Genomic DNA, 19,937 nt, shown 5'->3' on the forward strand with positions numbered 1-19,937 from the left:
AAGAGTAATAAATATTGGGCCGACAGGCCCTTCTCACAGTTACAAAGCCTACCTGTAAGCGAGCTCAATAATTAGCAGTCTTGAAGATGATATATGACTTTCATTACCCTTTGGGACTGGAGACTAAATGAGGACAGAGCTAATTGCCGTGCAAAGCAGTTTGGCATGAATGAGAAAAATGCAGGCCCTGTCTCCTGCCAAAAAAAGGGCCCTATTGCCGCTCTGATCTCAAGGCTGGTTTCTGCCGCAGGAGTTCACTCGGTGTCCATAAATCATGGGCTGCTTACAGCTGGGGCTGCCCTGAGTCGTCAGCGGGCTGTGCGCTGAGTGACAGATCCCAGCCGACTGCATTAGAACTTCAACTCGCTCCTTTCTTCTCCTCCTCCTGTCCTCTTCCTCCTCCTTTTGGCACTGACCAGAAAATTAAACCCAGACTCCTGGGAGAGGGGAGGCCTGGGCTGGGGGTGGGGACTATGGACTTGGTTTGGGTTCTGGATGCCGATGCCCAGCTGCTTGCTCCCAGCGCACTGTCTCCCCCTCCTCAAAACATGCCCTGGACCCTGGAGGCCAGGGGAGGATGGCTCTCTCCATCCTCGGGAGGAGGCAGGCCCCTCCTGGAATGCTCAGGGCTGAGCTTTTGTCCTTGGTTTGTCATTGAGACAAATGTGGCCTCCCTTCTGGCTGCAAGTCTCCCTCTCCCCCCACCACCCTTTCAGGAAATGCTTCCCTTCCCTTAAAGGGGAAGGACTGACACCAGCCACATGTGTGCCTGCAGCTGACAGATGTGCACAAGCCATGGAGGGCGGAGCTAGCCGAAGCAGGCCGCTGTGACAGGGGGACCCCTCCTGGAAGTATTTTCTCCTCCACCCCTCAACCCCACCCCTCGGTCACTCCTCTGGGAGCCCTGCTGCTGAGGGTCCAGGTGGGAAAAGCTGAGCATGCCAAGCCCCAGGCCCGTCCCCTTCCATTCACTTCCTTGGGGTGGGGGAAAGGGTCCCACCCTTGTGGGCAGACACCAATTTCACACTCAGAGTTGAGCTCCCTGGCTTTTCTAGGGCAGTCACATAATTAATTCTTAGTGTGGCCAAATTATATTTGACACTTAATTTAAAACTCAAGGTTCCATAATGCAAAATCCTCTCCTGGCAGGAAGGGTGACATGCGCAGTGAGTGTGTGTGCAACTTGACAGCCAGGATTGAAGGGGTGGTTCCCTGTAACTCCCAGAGAGGGGAGGGGGCTGACTTTTATTGAACAGCTACTTTACATCCAGGGTTTCCTGGAGTTCTTTCTTTTTTTCTCATGATCCCATTTATTATTGTCTCATTCTCCTTCCCAACAACTCTATGAGGCAAGTGCTACTTATTGCTCCAAAGTGCAGACAAGGAAACCAAGATCCAGAAAAGTGAATTCATCCAAGGTCATCCTGTTAGGGAAGAGGCCAAGCTGGGGTTCAAGATCTTGGGAGTCTCTCACTTCTCTGTGCCATTTGATTCCCCCTTTAAGGGTAGGGACAGGAGTTCCCCAAATTGGAAGCCTCAGTGGCTTCTTGGAGGTGGGGAGGGGAGTCAAGGCCAGACTTGGGCTTTGCATCACAGAATGCCTGGCTACAGCAGCTTAAACAAGTACAGGTTAATTGTCTCCTATAACGAGAAGGCCTAGGCAGATCATCCAGGACTGATGCAGCTCAATAATGATCTCAAAAACCCAGATTCTTCCTATCTTCCCACTCTATCATCCCTGCATTCTAGCTTCTTGCCTTCTGGTTACAAAGTGGCTGCTGTACCACCAAGCATCATGTCTTCAGTCCAGGGAGGGAAAAGGAATTAGAGAGAAGGGAGAAAAGGAATTCTCCAGTCAAGCCTTTGTCTTTTTGTTTGGGAAGAAGAGCCCTCCCCAGAAGAACTCCCCACAGGAGACCAGAGTGCTGGAGACCATGGTATCAAAATAGAGCCTTAGCATCTTACTCATATATCTCACATTCTTCCTTTATAAAATCTTTGACAGTCAAATTGTTTGAGGCTACTATAAGGGGGTTGTTCCCTTCCCACCTCCACCTGCAGCTGGGGGAGGACAGGGCATCCCCCCCAACGCTACTGCCCCAAGTCTGTAACACCCGTGGGAAAATTCTCATCACTGTCTCCTTTTTATCCAACTTGGGGTAGATTCACTTGCTGGGAGCTACATCTGTCAGGAAGTAGTCAGGAGACAGGCAGCACTTAAAACAGAGTCACTGGGGTCGGGGGGTTGCTACACAGTAACAGGGACCAGCTCACCACCCAACCCACCAGACTCCACAGGCCATTTCTGGGCTCCTGGATACCGCTCTCACTTCCAGATTTCTGACAGCTCCCAAACCTTTCTCAAGAGGCTCCTCCATGTGGATGGGAAAGATGGGAGGTATCTGAGTGCTGTGGTCCCACCTCACGGCCTCCAGGCGCAAAGCAGGTCCTATCTCCCATTCCTCAAGACCCCACTGGTTTCTCATATCCTTCAGAATAAAATTCAAACTCTTTGCCTTGACCTACAAGTAGGGTGACCTGTTATCCCGACATTATTATTAGTAGCACCTCTTTCGGTCTCAAATGTGTCCCTGTCTAGATGATAAATTATGTGGTCACCTTATCAAGCGGTAGGCTCTGCATGTTCCCTGCCTCTGTCCCCAGGCTCCTCTCCTCCGCTCCCCTCTGGCTTACACACCTCCCTCCAGCCAGGCAGAGGGCTCTTTGAAGGGGTCAGTGCCTCAGGACACCACCAGGAACACAGTGCCCAGCTCCCTCCACTGCCTAGCTCTCAGGTCTCATATCAATGTTCCTTTTGTGGAAGACTCTTCCTTTATCTATCCCCCGTGAACTTTAATTCTATCATACAATGCTGTTCTTTTTCTTTATTGCCAGAATCATCAATGTGATGACATGTTTATTTGTTTAATATGTTTCCCCACTAGATCATAAACAAAGACCCCCACATCTCCAAAACCTGGCACAGGCTGTTTCCCTACAACTATCTTATGAATGAAAATGAATGAATGAATGAATGAATGAATGAATGAATGAATGAATGAATGAATACACAGTGTTTCTGCCAAATGCATACCTCCACCAAGTTCACTGAGATCATCTGCAGGGAGATGTAATTCTGGCACAATTTGAGCTTCCCAGCAACATAACAAACACATCACTCTGAGCCGCCCATCACAGGAGGAGTTTAAACAAAAACCATCACAGAATGAGAGACACAGCACTGTAAGGCCCTCCCTGCACCTGGCTCTCATCCTTCCTGAGCAGGATATCAACCAGACTGCCTCCAACTCCACACCACCACCTACAGTGCGCCAGTGAATGTGTACGTGTCCCCTTATGGACCAGTGAGAAAACTTCCCTGGGGTGTGGACTTTTCAGGTCATTAAGGATATATATACCTAATATACTTAACCAGATTAAATCCTCCCCCTTTTTTGGTCTGCATACGTTCTAGAATTTGGGGGCTGGTTTATTCATCTTGACAAGTGGGGCCTAAAGCAAAATTTAATTTGATTTTAAAAATACATATTTCTTCCACTCCAGGTATTAGGAAACATTTGCTACCTGTTATAGACACAGCTTTATGTGCTATTGTCCACCCTTAGGGAAAAAAGCCTCAGAATGAGCTAGATGCTGCAGAGGTGGCCTGGGCAATACCAGCTCTTGCTTACCTCCTGGCATAGGAGAGAGTTCTAGAAAAGGCTGGATCTCCTGGTTCTATGATGGCACTGGCTGCCCTGGAGGCTCATGGGAAAATCCATAGTGTAAAACACTGGGTTGTGCCCCTCCAAGGCCTGGGCTGGGCTGATAGCAACAATCAGACCCCTCCTATGCCTAGAGAGATCAACACTCAAGCCAGGAACCACAGAAGGGTCAGCCTGGGGCCTGGGGGATTGCTGTGGAAGAGAAAGGAGACACAGGGCTCCCAGATCACCCCCAGCTGACTCAAAACAGGAAAACCATTCTGCTCCCACCCTGTCCTCCCAACCAGAATACAAAAGGCAATGTCTGCTTGGCTCATCTGTAGCCTGTCCCCAAGCCAGCCCAGGCCTGATGGACTCTGGTGTAGGACATCCAGGAATTTGGCAGGGTAACTGTACAGGCAGCCTGGAGTTTCACCTGAGCAGATAGAAGGAAGGACCCTGTTCCAGAGGCCCAGCCACAGACAGCTTCCCAGACTCCAGCAGAAAGCATTCAGATGTACAGACAGACGTACAGACAGATGTGCAGTCAGGGATAACAGACACACAGCTACAGGCACAGAGATGCACACCCTTTCATGTAAACTGCCCCTTCTTTCAGCCAACCTCAAAACCCCCTACCCAGTCTCCTCCAGAACTACCAGCCTCCCAGTTTGACGGCATTGTCCCTGAAAGCAAAAGAGCCCTGAGCATCCTCCAATTGCAGCCAAGATAGAGCAATAGGGACTGGATTTACCTCCTCCCACCAAAAACAACTAAAACATAGTACAAAGTATAGAAGACAGTTTTCAAGCCACTGAACATCCAGCAACAGAGGTAGGAAATCAACAAGTTAAGCCATACACTTTCCCCACCTCACTGCCTTGAGGGAGTTTCCAGGATGCTGCAAAGGCAGGAGGAATCCCAAGCAGAGCTTAGTTAATGAGATGAGTTAAGGAAATGGAGCTAAGATGGTCTTTGAGGAAACCAGGGCATCTGGCATTTGCAGGCTAGAGCTCTAGAGAGGAGAGAGTTGTACAGAGAGACAATGCCAGATATTTGCAGCTCCCTGTCCAGCACTCAGCAAAGTACTGAGCAGTGCATGGTATATAAGGATGTCACCCGAGGACAGGGGAAGAACTACCAGAAAAGATTATAAGGCCAAGAATATTTTCTGTTTCCACCCTCATTTTTCACTGGGCATTGGGGAGAGTAGTTAGAAGGGTCTTGCCTCAGTAGTGAGACAAGATTAGCCCTAGACCAACACTACTCTGGTTCTACCTAACAAATTTTAAAAGCAAGACCCCAAAGGATCAAACCGTTTCCAAGTAACATAATGGCATCCAGAACAAAGCTCAAGACTTAAAAAAAATACAAAGCACCCAACAAAGTAAAATTCAAAATGTCTGGCATCCCTCAAAAATTACCACACATACAAAAAGATAGGAAAGTGCAACCAATAAAGAGGAGAAAAAATCAATCAATAAAAACCTGGAACTGATGCAGATATTAGAATAGACAAGAACATTAAAACAGTTATTATAACTGTATCCATATATTCAAAAGCTAGAAGAAAGAGCAAGCAGAGACGTGAAGTAGAGACATGGAAGATATAAGAAAGACCCAAATCAATTCTAGAGACATAAAATTGAACTCTTCATCAGCAAACTGTGAAACAACTCATGTGGCCTAATACCTATATTAGGGGATATTATATTCATATATCCCCAACAGAAAGGAGAGAAGAAAGAAGAAATTACGGCCAAAATTTTTCATCGAATTACTAAAGCTTACTCAGGAAGAAATAGATCTGCTGAATATTCCTGTATCTATTATAGAAACTGAAATTGAATTTGTAGTTATAAACTTCCCAGGCCCAGATGACTTCACTGATGAATCCTGTCGAACATTTAAGTAAGAAATAGTATCAATTATACACACTCTTACAGAACATTGAAGAGGACAGACTACTTCTGAACCCATTCTATGAAGCTAGCATTACTCTGACACCAAAGACATTATTAAAAAAGAAAATTATTGACCAATATCCCTTATAAAATTTGATATGAAAATTCTTAACAAAAATTTTAGCAAATTGGATCTATAAATATATAAAAAGAGTAATATATCATGACCAGGTAGGGTTTATTCCAAGAATGCAAGGTTAATTTAATATCCAAAAATCAATTAATAGATATACCATATTAACAGAATGAAGGAGCTAAAAGACAGTTGATTATATCAATCAATGCAGAAAAGTAACTTGACAAAATCTAACACTCATCCATGATAAAAACTCTCAAGAAACCAGAAATAAAAGGAAACATCTTTGGCCTGATAAAGGGCACTATGGAAAGTTCACAACTAGCAACATGATGGTGAGAGACTGAATGCTTTTCCTTGAAGATCAGGAACAAGATAAGGATGTTACATTTTTGTCACTCTAATTCAACACTGCACTAGAGGCTCTAGACAATCCAATAAGTCAAGAAAAGATTTCTAAGAAGGCATCCAGATTGGAAAAGAAGCAAATTTTCCTTATTTGTATATGACATCATCATCTATATAGAAAACCCTTTGGAATCTATAAAAATCTACTAAAACTAATAAGTAAGTTTAGGCAGATTGCAGGATATAAGATCAATTTATTTTTAAAAAATCAACTGTTTCTATGTACTAGCAATAAACAATTAGAAATAAAAATTTTTTAATGTCATTTGTAGTAACAGCAAAAATATTAACTACCAAGGGATAAATTTAACTAAAGATGTATAAGACATGTGTACTAGAAACCACAAACCATTACTGAGAGGAAAATAAACAAGACCTAAATAAATACAGAGATATACCATCTGCATAGGTCAGGAGATGGTTAGGGTGTCACATCTCTTCAAACTGATGTACAGCATCAAAGTAATCCCAGTCAAAATCCTAGCAGGCTTTTTTTTTTTTTTAAGAAATTGGCAAACTGATTCTAAAATTCATATGGAAATACAAAAGACTTAGAGTGGCCCAGACAACACTGAAAAAGAACAAAGTTGGAGGTCTAATGCTACCTGGTTTCAAAACCTATAATAAAGCTACAGTTATCAAGATAGACAAATAGATCAATGGAACAGAAAGAGACCCACACATATATGGACAACTAATTTTCAACAAAGATGTAAAGGCAATTTAGTGGAGAAGAGTCTTTTCAACAAATGATGCTGAAACAATTGACTATGCATATGTGAGAGAAAAAAACAAAGTTTGATCCATACCTCATACCATACGCAAAAAATTAGATCCAAATAGATTATGACTTACATGTAAAACCTAAAACAATAAAAATTCTAGATTTTGTGACCTTGAATTAGGCAAAAATGTCTTAGATATGACATTAAAAGCATAATACATAAAAGAAAAAATGATAAATTGGACTTCACCAAAGTTAAATTTTTCTACTCTTCAACAGACACTGTTAAGACAATAAAAAGACAAGTCACAGATTGGGAGAAATATTTGCAAACCACATATCTGATAGAGATCTTATATCCAGAATATACAAAAAACTCTCAAAACTCAATAATAAGAAAACAAACAACTCAATATAAAAATAATCAGCAAAAGACTTGAACACTTTCCCAAAGAAGATATATACAAATGACAATGGTCAATAGGGAAATGCAAAATAAAACCACAACAGATCCCACGACACACCTATTAGAATAGTTCAAATTAAAAAGATTTACCATACCAAGTGTTGGCAAGGATATGGAGGAACTGGAACTCTTGTACATTGCTACTAGGAAAATAAAATGGTATAATCACTTTGGAAAACAGTTTGACAGTCTCTTTAGAAAGTTAAATATATAGCTAGCATATCTGGCCCATTCCCAGATATTTGCCCAAGAGAAATGAATGCATGGGTAAATATAAAGACTTGTAGACAAATATTTATAGCAGCTTTTTTTGTAATAGTCAAAATCTGTCCATCAACAAATAAATGGACAAACAAGTGCTGTGTTAAAAGAACAAATTACCAAAGAGATATATACACCTATGTTCATGGCAGCATTATTCACAATAATAAAAATGTGGAAGCAACTCTACTATCCATTGATGTATGAATAGATAAACAAAATGTAGTATATACATGCAGTAGAATATTACTCAGCCTTTAAAAAGGAAATTCTGATGCATACTACAACATGGACAAACATTGAGAACATTATGCTATGTGAAATAAGCCAGTCACAAAAGGACAAATGCTGTATGATTCCACTTATATGAGGTACCAAAAGTTGTCAAATACATACAGACAGAAATAGAATAGTAGTTGCAGGGGCTGGGGCAAGGGGAGAATGTAGAGTTACTGTTTAATGGGGACAGGGTTTTAGTTCTGCAAGATAAAAAGAGTTCTGTCAATGAATGGTGGTGATGGTTGCACAACAATGTAAATATACCTAACACTACTTGAAAATGGCTTAGATAGTAAATTTTATGTTATGTGTGTTTTTACCACAATTAAAATGTTTAACTTTTTCTAAGTGCCAGGAAAAGGAAGAGATTCTTTATACCTTTAAAGAGTGTATACCTGGACAGCTTCATGGAGGAAGTGTCATTTGAGTTAGATCCAGAAAGGAGAGTAGGATCTACCTAGAGAACAGGAAATGGTCGTCCCAGACAGAGGACAGCTCAAGCAAAGCCAGGGAGGCTGGAGAGGCCGGAGGGTGTGGGGTCAGAGAGCCAGCAGAACACCTGGGGTTGGAGGGTTGAGGCTGGGCCCACCCCACAAGGGCCTCCCAGCCTCTGTTAGAAAGACGTCTGTAAACATCAGGACTGAGTGAGCCAGACTCACAGCACCATGGCTCCATCAAGACGGCCATTCAGAAGGGAAAGACTTGGGGTCGGCTCTGGACAGTTGTCGAAAAATAAACACGTCCCTGGACATTCAGGAAATGCTCTGCGAGGCTGTGTCCAGGCGGGGCTGTTTGCTTATTTGTGACTTTCCTGCTTTCCATCACCCTGTCAGCAGCCACCCTGCCCCCATCCTGACCCTGACACCCAGCTGGCCTGGCCTCAGTCATTAGCTTCAGAAGAAAACCTGGGAGAGGAAGGAAGGCAGGAGGGGCAGGAGTGCACGTGTAGGGTCAGCGGTGAGTGTATGTCAGAGTACATTTGCACACAAAGTGGTCTGGCAGCACTGTGAGTGGCAGAACGTGTGTGTGTGTGTGTACATGTGTGTGTGTCACACTAGAGTAGATGGTGGCCTGGGTGAAGCAGTGTGGATGCTAGGCCCAGATGCACTGTGTTCAAATCCAACTCAGGCAAGTTACTTAGTCTCTTTGTGCCTCAGTTTCTACATCTGTTAAATGGGGGAAATGATGTTACCTATCTTACAGAGTTGTAATAAGGATCAAAATGAATTCATGAATAAAAAGCAAGTAATCAAACAGTGCCAGTACACAGTAAGTGCCTAACAAGTGCTAGCAAAGTATTATTCATAAAAATACTGGTGTGCATGTGTGTGCACCAGTATGTGTCCACGTGGGTTCTGAGCATGGAAATGTGAGCAGCTTTGCAGTGAACAGGCCTGAGTGTTCTTGAGGGCACATGTGTCAGGATTTGGGGAAAAGTATCCGTAAACAGCCAGGTGCTGGCCCTCTGGGTACTGCTTCCCAGCCTGGCACTCAGCTCTGAAGAGCCCGGGTTCAGCCACACCATGGAGGCAAGCAAGGCCTTTGGGCAGCTCCTTCTCCAAAGCCCCTGCCCTGGGGAGCAGCCCTACGGGGCTGCCCTCTTCTGGCCTTGGGCTGCTCAAGCCTCCTTTGTCTTTCCATTTCCTCTGGCTGTAGGAGCAAGGCTATTTTTTTCTATCAAAGGCCACTGACCCCAAAAAGAAATGAACCAAGGGGTCATCTATGAAATCAACTGAATCTGGGGGCTGTTTTTCCTTGAAAAATAACAAAGGAAATCAACTCTTCTGCTTTTTGAATCAAGAATAAGTGGTGCCAATTCTAAAAAAAAAAAAAAAAAAAAAAAAAGTCCTCAACTTCAAATTATGTGAAATTACTTTGAAAAGGATAAAGCACTTAACAGGTGTGAGGAATTCTCTTTCAGAAGTACAGCGCACCCTACCAGGGCAGGGAAGGAACTAGTAAAGAAGAAAACCTGTGATCGTGGAGCTGAGACGTGAACTTCAGATCCAGCCTTCAGTGTTGGTCTGACCAGTGTCAGGCTAACCAGAGCTCTCTGTTCTTGAACTGCTCTCACTCTCAAACTTTTAGAGGTTAAGTTCTAGATGGAAAGAGTGGGCTTTGGAATCAGGCTGGCCTGGATTCAAATCCCAGATCTGCTGTCACCCACAGGGCCACTACCTTAAACACCATAGAATTGTGCAATCCAGGGACCTACTTACCAGGTTTGTGAGTTGGGCTGTAGTGGCATGAAGGGTGACCCCCAAAGGATATATCTATGTCCTTTCTGAGTACCTGTGAGTATTACCGTACATAGCAAAAGATGTGAATAACAAGGATCTTGAGAAGAGGAGCTTATCCTGTATTATCCACGTGAGCCCTAAATCCAATGACAAGTGTCTTTATAAGAGGGATATTTGAGACAGACATGAGGAGAAGGTGATGTGAAGACGGAGGCCGAGGTCAGAAGGGGAATAGTAATAGTTCTTTCCTCTTAGAATTTTTTTGAGGATTAAATAATGAAATGAACGTACAGCTAGCTATGGAACTTGGGGATCTTGTTTTAAGACGTGGGGTAGCAATATTAACCCGTCAGTTGTGTCCCTGGAGACACAGTGCGCAAGATACAGCATCAGCATCACAGTGAGACTTCTGAGCTTTCTGTCTGCCTTGGAGGCCTCAGCGTCTGATGCTCTGCCTGCCTCACCTTCTGACTCCTGGCAACAGTCTAAGCTACCCAGTTTCCCTGTCTCTAATTGTCCACAAATATCCATTCTCCTCCCTCTTCCTTTTAGTAGCAGCAACTGCTGAGTGTCAGCTGGACACACAGCTCTCCAGCTAGAGACTGCATTTCCCAGACTCCCTTGCAGCAAAGCCTGCCGCTCTAAATGCTAACCAGTGGGGTGTGACAGGAAGTGACGTGTGTCCTCAGAAGGAAGCTGCTTTCCCCCCACCCCCTCCATCCTGACATCTACAAGGTTAGTTGATGGAGTCTCTTTCATAGCCAGGCAGATGAGGACAGTTTCTAGAGTTATGTTGTCCAACACTGGAGCCATTAGCCACATGAGCCTAAATTAAGCAAAATTTAAAACTCAGTTCCTCAGTCACTCTAATCACATTTCAAGTGTTTAATGGACACATGTGGCCAGTGGCTATTGTACTGGACAGCACAGGTAGAGAATATTTCCATCATCACCAAAAATTCTATTGGAAAGCATTGTCACAGAGGATGAAAAGCAACAAGACAGAAGTAACCCGGGTCCTTGGCCAACTCTGAGGAGCAGAGTCACCCCCTACTCCCTCCCCTGCTCCAATTACCTCTCATCTTACATTTTCACAAGAGAGAAATAAATCCTCTATCTTTATCTGTCAATGCAGCCAAACCAATATCCCAATAAATACTTTTTTTTAATCAACACCTTTTCCATTTAAGCTAGCAGAGGCATTTTCTGTTGCTTGCAACCAAGAATGTTGACTGTTACCAAAATGAGTAAAGGAAGAAATGTAAAAGAGGGGTTGTTGATGTGGTCTGGGGGAGCAGCAAGAGCTTTCTCGAGGAAGTGCTGTTTATGCTGACCCCTGTGCCACTTGCTCTGGCCACAGCAATGGGACTGGGTTGAGCTCTTCACGTCACACAGTGGCCAAAATGGTTCACAGGATGTAGGAGAGGATGCTCCTCCCCACAGACACACCAAGGTTTATTCACTGACAGGAAATGGCAGATCCCAATTTTGAGGCAAGGAATGGACAAGATGAGCCTTATCATAGCAGCCAGCACGGACTCTTCAAAGACCACTAGGGTGGTATCAGAAGGACTCAGGAGCCAACTGGAGTGCTCCCACCGGACAAAGATGGGACAAGCTGGGCATCAATAACAAAGCTAACTGCAATGAACTGAATTGCGTCATATACGTTTAAATCTGTGAGTTCATAATGATACCAACAGCACACAAACCAACCCAGGAGGATGGGTTCTTTTGAAGACTGGTAAATAAAAGGGCAAATCGAGACTTACCCTGGGAAGCCAAATAATAGATGAGGGAAAGTTTCTCTTTGCTAACAAATGAAACAATGATAATTTTTGCAGCCCTTTATGAATTTATGGATCTAGGCACTGAGTATCACAAAAAGAAAGATAACCAGACACTATGTGTCTCCTAATGGATTAAGAGACCACCACCAATGACGTAGCCTTGCCAAAAACAGAAATAAAAAACAAACAAAAAAACTGAATCTGATCAAACCTTTAGATCCAACTTTCAGTTTATATGAAATTCAGAGTCCAGAGGAGCTTGCTAAACATATAATTGGAAAATTCAAGTTGTAAGAAACTCTTCTGAACAACAACCCAGTTTCTTCAACAAGTCAACTTCAAGGAAAAAAAAAAAAAAGGAGGAACTTATAGATTAAAAAAGACTCAGAGATATACCAACTAATCACAATGTGCAGGCTTATTTAGACCCAGACTCAGACAACCTAAAATTTTTTAATATATTATAATGCTATCCCTATCAAATTACCCAGGACATTTTTCATGGAACTAGAATAATCCTAAAATTTATATGGAATCACAAAAGACCCAGAATAGCCAAAACAACACTGAAGAAAAAGAATGAAGCTGGAGGCACAACCTTCCCACACTTCAGACAATACTACAGAGCTACAGTAGTTAAAACATCATGGTATTGGCACAAAAACAGACATATGGGTCAATGGAACAGAACAGAAAGCCCAGAAATAAACCCACACACGTACAGTCAATTGATTTTCAACAAAGGAGACAAGAACATACAATGGAGAAAAGACAGTCTCTTTGGCAAGTGGTGTTGGGAAAACTGGACAGCCGTGTGTAAATCAATAAAGTTAGAACACACCCTCACACCATACACAAAAATAAACTCAAAATGTCTTAAAGACTTAATTATAAGACAAGACACTATAAGCCTCCTAGAAGAAAACATAGGCAAAACATTTTCTGACATAAACCTTAGCAATATTCTCCTAGGGCAGTCTACCCAGGCAATAGAAATAAAAGAAAAAATAAACAAATGAGACCTAATTAAACTTATAGGCTTTTGCAAGCAAAGGAAACCATAAACAAAATGAAAAGACAATCTACAGACTGGGAGAAAATATTTGCAAACAATGTGACTGACAAGGGCTTAACTTCCAGAATATACAAACAGCTCACACAGCTCAATAACAAAAAAACAAATAATGCAATCCAAAAATGGGCAGAACACCTAAACAGACATTTCTCCAATGAAGACATACAGAGTGCCAATAGGAACATGAACAGATGCTCAATATCACTAATTATCAGAGAAATGCAAATCAAAACTACAATGAGGTTATCACCTCAGACCAGTCAGAATGTCCATCATTAAAAAGTTCACAAACAATACATGCTGGAGAAGATGTGGAGAAAAGGGAACCCTTCTACACTATTGGCGGGAATGTAATTTGGTGCAGCCACTTCGGAAAATGGTATGGAGAGTCCTTTAAAAACTAAAAATAGACCTACCATGTGATCAATCCCACTCCTGGGCATATATCTAGAGAAAACTCCAACTCGAAAAGATACATGCACCTCAGTGTTCACAGTGTTATTTACAATAGCCAAGATATGGAAGCAACTTAACAGATGATTGGATAAAGAAGATGTGGTATATACATACATTGGAATACTACTCAGCCATAAAAAAGAATGAAATAATGCCATTTGCAGCAACATGGATTGACCTAGAGAATACCATACTAAGTGAAGTAAATCAGATAAAGACAAACATCATATGATATCACTTATATGTGGAATTTTAAAAATGACACAAATGAACTTATTTACAAAATAGAAAGTCACAGGCACAGAAAACAAATTTATAGTTGCTAAAGGGGCAAACCGCAGGGGAGGGATAAACTGCGAGTTTGGGATTAGCAGATATAAACTACTATATACAGAACAGATAAACAACAAGGTCCTACTGTACAGCACAGGGAACTATGTTCAGTAACTTGTAATAACCTATAACGAAAATGAATATGGAAAAAAAAAAAAAAAAATATATATATATATATATATAATCGAATCACTATGCTGTACATCAGAAACTAACACAACATTGTAAATCAACTATATTTCAATTTTAAAATCTATAATAGGTAAATAAATACTAAAATATGACATTAATGAAGTATTTGGAAATTTGGATAAAGCCTGGATATTTGATGACATTAAGGAATTACTATTCATTCTTTAAGGTGTAATAATGGTATTTTCAGATGAAATCATGTGATGTGTGCTTCAATATAATCTGGAGAAGGCTGAAGTGAATGAGGATGTGAATGAAAACAAATGGCAACGAGTTGGTAATTGTTGAAGTTGGATGATGGGTGCACAGGAGTTCATTATGCTATTCTCTTTCTGGATATTTAAAAATTTCTGTTTGGCATTTTCTTAATGAATCCTTTGTTATCTTTCATCTGTTTGAAATTTTCTAAAAATATATTTTAAAAAAATAGTAATTTGCTACACACAAAATCCCAGAGCACAAACCAAAACGACTGGACCGAGGCAGATTTTGGTCTCTATTGCCTTCCCGGCCCCAACCAGAATCACCTCCCCTACCACCAGCCCACCCACTGGTCCCAAGCCTGTCCCATGATGATTTTATCTCAAGGACCTCACTCAATAGCCTTCCCTGCCACTGGGTCTTGTTGTTGTTGTTTTAATAACAGCTTTATTGAGATATAATTCACATATCCCATGATTCACTCGCTTAAAGTATTCAATCCAATGGCTCTTGGTTGAATCACAAAAATGGGCAACCATCACCACAGTCACTTTCAGAATATTCAGAACATTTCACATACACACTCCAAAGTTCTTAATACCTTCAAATCTTAGACAGAAGGAATTGGAGTCCTGATCCTTTCTCTCCCAGAAACCTCTGAAACTTTCACACCACTTTTCCTGCCATTAAACAAGTTCCCTGTATCATTTACTCTACACGCACACATGCACACACACAGAGTAAGTGTGCCACCTCACTGGCCACCCCACCACAGAATGATGGTCTTCCAAGCCGAGGCTTGCATGAGGAGAGGCCTGGAGGCATGAAGCTGTGACTGTATGGGGCTGACAGGAATCCTTAAGTCATTCAGAGATGAAAGAGGAAGCAGGAGATGCAGAAACCCATGTGGGGCTGAGAGATGGGACTCAGCGGCCCCTAACGCTGCAAGGGTTGCAGGTGTCCCAGCCCAGAAGGATGGGCGTCTCCCCCTCTGCCCTCCTCCCAGGCGGGAAAGCCATCACCACCCCTTTTCTGTCCTCCTGCCCCACTCCTGAGGCCTGCAAATCACACAGGGCACTAAGCCCATCCAGCCACACCTTTCAAAGCAGTAGCTTCCTTTATTCGAAGACAAGAGACAAGGCCAAGAGCCCTTTCTCCTTCCCGTCCTCCCTTCCCAGGGAATCAATCTTCTTAAACCTGATACTCCCAGAGACCATCTGGATGAAAACCTTTCAGGAAATTCAGTCAGGTACGAAGCCCAGCGCTCTCATCCATCTTGCCCTGTCAGAACCCAGTGCTCTGGCCTTAAAGAATCCTTACAGCTGGGGCTGCCACGGGCCTCCAGGCCACAGGAGTAAACCCTGCCTGCACTCAGAGCCACACCTTCCAGACGTCTCCAGAACTGTAAACCACCTTGTGGTCTTCTCCAGCCCTCATCCCCACTCTGGACCCTTGGTCCCACTCAGCTGTGTCACCCGATTGTAATATACAGAGAAGGAATGTGGTACAGTGGGAAGAGTTCAGAGAGACTTGGGGCTGGAACCTTTCTCTACTGGGTGACCTTGGCCGAGTGACCTCACCTCTCTGAGTTTCAGCAGCCCTGTCAGTAAAATTATGGTTAACAACACCCACCTTGGGGAAGTCTGGTAAGGGTAAGATGAGATAATGTGCTTTAAAATTACTTTCTTCCTCATTTTTTCTGTTCTGGCCTTCTTGCTGTTTCTTAACCTCCTTAACCATCCTTCTACCTCAGGGCCTTTGCACTTGCTATTCCGTATACCTGGAAATTCTTTCCCTGGATATTCATGTGCAAGGCCCACTTCCTTCAGGTCTCAGCTCAAAATGTTTCCATGCCAGAGAGGCCTTCCTGAACCAGCCTATCTAAAATAGACACCACCACTATCACTGCCACCCACCACCTCCATTCCTCTCCACCATTTACCCTGTTTTAATTTTCTTCAAAGCCCTTAAGTCTACCTGACAAATAAGAGAGTAATGCGTTTACTGACTGCCTATCCTCCCCATTGGAATGTAAGTTCGGGGGGGCAGGGACCATGTCTGTTTTATTTCCTGCTGTATCCTCAGTGCTGAGACAGTGCCAGGCACATGGAAATCACTCAACAAATACTGACCATGGGAAGAATGAATGGCTGATTGCATGAATGAGTGACCTTGTACAGTGCCCGGCCCATCACAGGAGCTCAGTAAATAGAAGTCGTTACTGTTACTAATTTGGAGGTGCTGAGAGAGACATGAAGGGACCTAGACTTTAGGGAATGGGTGGGGCCAAAGAGAAGAGAGCTCAGGTGGAATTCCAAGCTACCCAGCCTGTCCAGAGGCCAAACATCACACACCTTGACATCTGGCCAAGGCAAGGATTTACCATCAGGGAACTCCTCAGCCTGAGGGGCCCTTGAGCCCCACCCATTGCAAGCCCAACCTCCTGTGTCCTCTGGGAACAGGGGTAGGGGGAGGCAGAGGGTTGGGATGGACAGACCCTCCAATCCACACCTAGACAACAAGGTGCCCAGCTAGCCCCAGCAACGGGGTAGAGAAGAGGCTATCCGTCCCCATAGGGCGCCCAAGCAGCAGAAGGGACCGGTCACCAGGACTGAGTTTATGGCAGGAAACCCAGGCCAGGTAGGGAATAGGCCAGACCCAGGCAGAGGAACCAAAGAACAGGGTCAAGAGTCTGTAGCCCTGAACTGGGTCCCCAGAGGTCTGGAGTTTCCCAGTGCAGAAAAGACTGGGCCCCACAGTTATGGAAGAAAGAGCAAATTTGTGCCAAAAACCCAGCTCCATCCCTTTAACTGTATGACCTCAGATAAATCACTTAACTTTTCTGAACTTCAGGGCCCCATCTGTCAGGTGGAAATAAAAATATCCATCTCAAGATGCAGATCATTAAGAATAATAAAGTTACCATTTACTAGTACTTTGCTATGTGCCAGGGTGTTACCTTATCTCCTTTGAGCCTCAAAATATCCCTAACAATAGGTACTTCCATTCCTACTTTATAGAGGAGGAAACTGAAGTTCAGAGAGGGTAGTGACCAGCCCAAAGCCACACAGCTGGGAAGAATCAGAGCAAAACTAGACCCAGACCTGCTGGTTGTAAAGCCCTATTTTAATCACCATCTAGAGGATGCACTTAAGCCCCCAGCACCTGGCCAAGCACACACAGATTCCCCTTCAATATGAATTTTCTTCTTTTTCCCTGAGCTTCAGGTCTGGAGGCAGGTGAGCCCAGCTATGGAGGCTGAAGGGACAGGAAGCCAGGTGGCCCTTAGGCTGGGTGAAGGCAGCAGCAACAGCCCCCACCTCACTCCTCGCCATGCACAAGAGCCTGGGCTGGCTTCCTGCTTCCAGTTGGTTGCAAGAAACCCCTTTCCGACACCTCCTCCCCAGTCCGGGCAGGCTGGGGTCATCCCTGCAGAGGAAGTTCAGCCAGGTCAGGCCTACCCCTTTCCCACAGCCCCAGAGTGACCCTCCACAGCTTTTCCACTCACCTCTGGGCTGAGAAGTCCCCAAGGCTCCCCGCCCAGGGTCTGTGGGGTTCTGCTGCCATTGGCTTTGCTCCCTTGATAGGGGACAGCCTAATTCACGTATGACCCACACCAATAAATCAGGGAGGGGCGACAGGGTGGGGACATTCATAAATCCATATCAAACAGCCCCCAAATTATGACAGATGACATGGCAGTCATAAAATTGCACAAGCAAAACTCACCAAGCCATTAATTTCATGGCCGTAGAAAATAAACAGACACATTTTTTCGCGGCCCTAATAAATTTTTAAAAACTCAAAGAATGGTCCATCTGCTTCGAATAATTTTTAATTTCCTATTCTGTCTCATTCCCATTAGCTAGTCCACTGAGATATTTGCTAAATTCTTTCATTTACCTCCTCCCATCTGTATTCAATTACCCTATTCCCAAATAGAATGAGTTTTTGTTTCTCCTAAGCGCAGGACAAAATACCCCCGCCTGTACCTTAAAGCAAATGTTATGTGTGTTTTATTATCTGTTAGACCGTATGAGTCATTCTAACTCGATTGCCTGTGCGGAAAGGCTTGGAGAGCAATCTGATTTTGATGTTTTCTGGCTTGGGTGGAAAACACCTGCCCGATTCTCAAAGCTAATCTATTAACGTGGTAAATGCTGTAGCAGATGTTCCTGAGTGAGCGAGGGGCCGCGCTGGGCTGTGACCGGGCCCAGAGTGTCGAGCACACAGTGGAAATGCTCGGAGATCAGACGCCAGCGATGCCACTGGGGGCCGAGCTGTCACATTTTCCGGCCAGCCCCCAGGCTCTGGCTGCCTGGTGACTCCCCACTGCCTCTCAGCAGCCACTGGAGATGGAAGGACATTTCAAGGTCATCCAGTCCACCCCACCAGACCCATGTTTTTTACAGAAGGGAGACTGAGGCCCAGAGAGGAGGTCTGATTGCCCAAAGTCACAGAGCATAACATGCTTAGAGTCTCTAGTGGGTGCAGGAAGCTGAGACTGATTTTGTGGAGATGGGGAGAAGTGGGGAATTCTGTGAGCACCTTTCCTACCAGTGCCTTCCACCTAGGAAACCAGATCACTTAGGGTCTTTTCACTCTACAAGTCTTTGCAGGTCATCTTTCCTCATCTGCAGGAGCTTGGCCAGGCCTGCAACAGATAGGGAGACCGGGAAGTGCTGAGGGGCCAAACCTTGCTCCAGGGTGAGTTGGTTTGAACACTGTATGTGCAATGGAACCTGCAAAGCCCCAGGAACGTGGATGTCCAGGCCAAGCTGAAGATCTGGGAAGGACTTGGGGTCTCCAAAGCCTCACATGGAACAATCCAGGTAGCTGTACTGTGGGTGCCCACATCCCCACGGCCCTCATTATTTCCATGCATGCTGGTGGCTTCTTACTGTAGGCATCTGCAACAATGCCTGAGAGCTTTCTTTGGCCTGGGATCATGCTCTCTACACCCTTAGGACAGACAAGAGGTACCAGGGACTTGACACCCCCAGGAGCAGCCCTAACAATGATGAATAGGAGTTGGTGTTTAAATACCCTAGCATTCTCCCCTCTTGGATGGGACAATTCTGAGATATGTTTATATCAGTGATTCTCAACCAGGTACAGTTTTTGCCCCCTAGGGGACATCTGGCAATGTCTGGAGACATTGTGATTGGATGGTACTACTGGTCTTTAGTGGGTACAGGCCAGGATGCTAAACAGCCTACAATGCCCAGGACAGCCCCCCTCCCCAATAAGCAATAATTATTCAGCACAGAATGTCAGTAGTGCTGAGGTTGAGAAACCCTGTTCTCCACCCTGTCCCAGAGGTCCCCAGTGCGACTGAGCCCCAGATGCCCACAGCAACGACATGCTCATTTAGGCACTCTCCTGACTTCTTCCCTTCCCTGGTCCCCCTCCCCATTCCCCTTCCATAACTTCCTGGGCTCATCTCCCACATATCTACTTTCACCCAAATCCTCACCTCAAGGTCTGCTTCTTGGGGGACTCAACCTAAGATCACCCATTACTATAGTCATGATGACAATCTTGGAGGGGTCTTGAAGACTTTGGTTCCTATTTCAGTCATTTGCAGTCTTACCACATGCATTCAGTCCCTGTGACACCCACACCGAATGTGGCTTCTTGAGGACATACACATGGGGCCACACCAGACCAGCTTGGTCAGGAATGTCCTCTGGTCCAACTCTGGTGGGCCAGCTGATTAGAGATACGCTCACCTTGCAAAGAGATGTAAGATTTGAATACACATTCAA

The 19,937-nt window shown here is 44.3% G+C and overlaps 1 long non-coding RNA gene across 4 annotated transcripts in view; it reads right to left on the reverse strand.

Annotated features, from left to right (window-relative positions):
• LOC105092438 (uncharacterized) overlaps window positions 1–19,937 on the reverse strand; it is a 138,312-nt gene that overhangs the window by 101,359 nt on the left and 17,016 nt on the right. The gene's annotated exons all lie outside the window — the stretch shown is intronic.

The sequence above is a fragment of the Camelus dromedarius genome, chromosome 8 (assembly GCF_036321535.1).
Source record: "Camelus dromedarius isolate mCamDro1 chromosome 8, mCamDro1.pat, whole genome shotgun sequence".
In the NCBI taxonomy this organism is placed as follows: Eukaryota; Metazoa; Chordata; class Mammalia; order Artiodactyla; family Camelidae; genus Camelus; species Camelus dromedarius.